General features: G+C 38.0%; 1 protein-coding gene across 2 annotated transcripts in view; it reads left to right on the top strand.

Moving 5' to 3' along the window:
- The window catches only part of si:ch211-210g13.5 (inactive phospholipase C-like protein 2), a 103,732-nt gene that overhangs the window by 76,311 nt on the left and 24,707 nt on the right, over positions 1 to 2,714 (top strand). The window lies entirely within an intron of this gene.

The raw sequence follows: 2,714 nt of genomic DNA, 5'->3' as shown, positions 1-2,714 counted from the left end.
TTATAATAGAAATGCTCAAAAGTTCCAGATCCGACCGTGCAGTACTGTACCGCATGTAAACCAAGCTTTAGTTAGTTCTGATTTATGAATTTCTGGCTGAAAGGCTCCATCAACTGTTGTTTTTCACAACTGAATTTACATTATTTACTACATTTGCTGCATCCACTTAAGACAGAATGTCTTTTATTTTGAAAAGATGTGAACCTCTATCAAAAATACATCTTATTTATATGTACAACCTTGGAAAATATTTGCAATATATTATAATTTTTTTTATTTAAATTATATATTTTTGTCAAAAATAGTAATATTTCCAAGAATGACTTTTATGTTTTATTTATGCCACCAGTTCATTTATATTTATCATAAAAAGTAACAATAACATTATTTTTCTAATAGGTAAAGTTAAGACTTTGTGGCTCCTATTGGGTTAGTAAGAAATTTAAATTTTTAAGTGTTAAAAAGTTGCAGACCTCTCCTCTAGTCTGCTGTTTTACATCATTTTCTATCATTCCGTCTTACTTCAAACAAAGTTGTTTTTTTTTTTTGAGTCGACACAGAGGGTTTGCAGAACTCTGCGGTTTCTGCAGCCGCTCTCCTCCCCTGGTGAGAGATGTGGTAGCTGAAGTGGGTCATTGATCAGGCTGCAGCATCCATTCCGCCTCAGTCAGGACAGCTACAGGAGTTCAGTTTTGGGCGCAAAGGAAATGAAAATGTTATTTTCTATCTAAAATGTGGCTGCTTGTTTGATGAGATGAAAAATCCGGCATTCAAGTTCTAAAATGTTCTCTTTAAAAAGAGTCCTTTATGTTGTGTTACTATAGTTTGTGAGCGTAAAAGCCAAACATTTAGGGTTTTAAGAAGGCTGTGTGTGCATTAAATCCATAGCCTGCGCCGCTGCAGCAGTGTTTGGCCCGCTGCCACACTCCCTGCTCAAGAACAGAGAGGCCTGTGTGTGTTTGTGCTGGTGTGTGTGTTTGTACATGTGTGTCGGCTAATGACTTCATGGCAGCATGGCTGCCAACACCAGGCCATTGACCATAGCATATCTGTGTGAAGTCTGTGTCCCTGGTAACCCACATGTGGGCTGCAGCCAGCAAACATAATAACCCCGCGCTGCACAGAACAACAATGGAGGTCTGTTTCCAGAGGTCAGGCTTGACGAGCACACATTGATGCAAAAATGTGAATGAACGAACAGCATCTTTAAATAAATCAGAAATTTGTGGTTTTAGCGTTTTTGTTTTCTAGATTTAGATTTTAAGCATCATGTCTCCTCCGTTTTATTCTGAAAATTATAGCCTGTGAGATTAGACAAGGGGTTTTCCAAGATCATTTCACTTTGTGAAAACCAAATCAGTTCTCATAGAAAGAAAAAAACAGAAAAAGAAGAAGACGTCCGCTTGTGCTCTTATGACAGCTCACTTCCTGTCTCCTACAAGAGCGTGAAACTTCATTAGCGTCTGCGGAGAGCTGCAGCTCTGGTGCAGCTGCTCCTCATCATACCTGCAGGAGGAGGTTGACGGATCAACCAAATCACTTTGAAGTTTGAAGCCGCAATGGATTTTTGTCACATGTTGCCTACGTGGGATTTTAGGGTAAATCTTTGTGTGTACTAATATTAAAAAGGGCAATTTCCTGCAAATGTTCCTTTTTTTTAATAAACAATTTAAATAAATAAAAACTATAATTTATTGTGCAGTACAGATATTTTCCAATAAATACTATAATTTTTATGCAATCACATAAAATCTGCAGGGTTACACATATATAATAAATATGTACTCAAAAATTTATGACAAGATTTGAATAAATAATAGGTTTGTAGATAGATATATATTGATTTACAGACTCAAAGTCCAAATATAAACACAACAAGCATATACATAATATTCCAAAATATAAATATATAGAACAAAATCCCCAGTAAAAGTACCATAAAAGTAAGGAAATACTATGTCTAGATGTTTGAGTTTATATGATTATTCGTGAAATATTTTCCTGGTACAGGGGGTGTGTCTGTATCACAGCCGCCTCCACTGTGTTTCTGTGTCTCTGTGGCTGAGCTTGTCTAGTATTAACCTGAGGGGGAAAATTTAAAATTAGGAGACCTTTGTCCTTTTTCTTTAATGTCTCGATGAGACCCGAGCCGGCAGCCTCCACACCCCGCAGCGGCTCTTCCGCCTCCGTAGTGAAAGCTGGCGATCTGTCCAGAGAGTATCCCGCCTTCGCTCCAAAGGAGCCGGATGAGCTCTGCCACCATGTGGCTCCAGCGGGTTAATGATATAGATGAACGTTCAGGATAAAAACGCTCGCTTTGGATTAATATTCTACCCGCTGATCGAGTCACTGAAAACATCACGTGTCCAAAGCTGAGTTCCTGATTGGTTGATGCATCGCAGCGATCTGTCAAACTTCAGATGTTTCAATTTTGGCCAATTCGCATCTCGTCGCTCAAATTGCGTCTTGGGGCTTGAACTCTCTGTGACTGTTCCATTGACTTAACATTGAAGCTGGTCGCATCCGCCGCACGAATGTCGTTCGTTGTGAATGCATCTTAAGACTTAATACTATTTTTGTATTATTTATTTTTCTTATGTAATTTTTTTTCTTAATTGTGTGCTCAATTTCTTTTTAATAATTTGCATGCTGTTATTGTGATTTTGCTGCTATTAAAATTAAGCAGCAATAACTGAATAATTGCCATGCCTGCT

This window comes from Oryzias melastigma, linkage group LG8 (assembly GCF_002922805.2).
Source record: "Oryzias melastigma strain HK-1 linkage group LG8, ASM292280v2, whole genome shotgun sequence".
Taxonomy (NCBI): Eukaryota; Metazoa; Chordata; class Actinopteri; order Beloniformes; family Adrianichthyidae; genus Oryzias; species Oryzias melastigma.
This window is presented reverse-complemented; position numbering and strand designations above follow the sequence as displayed.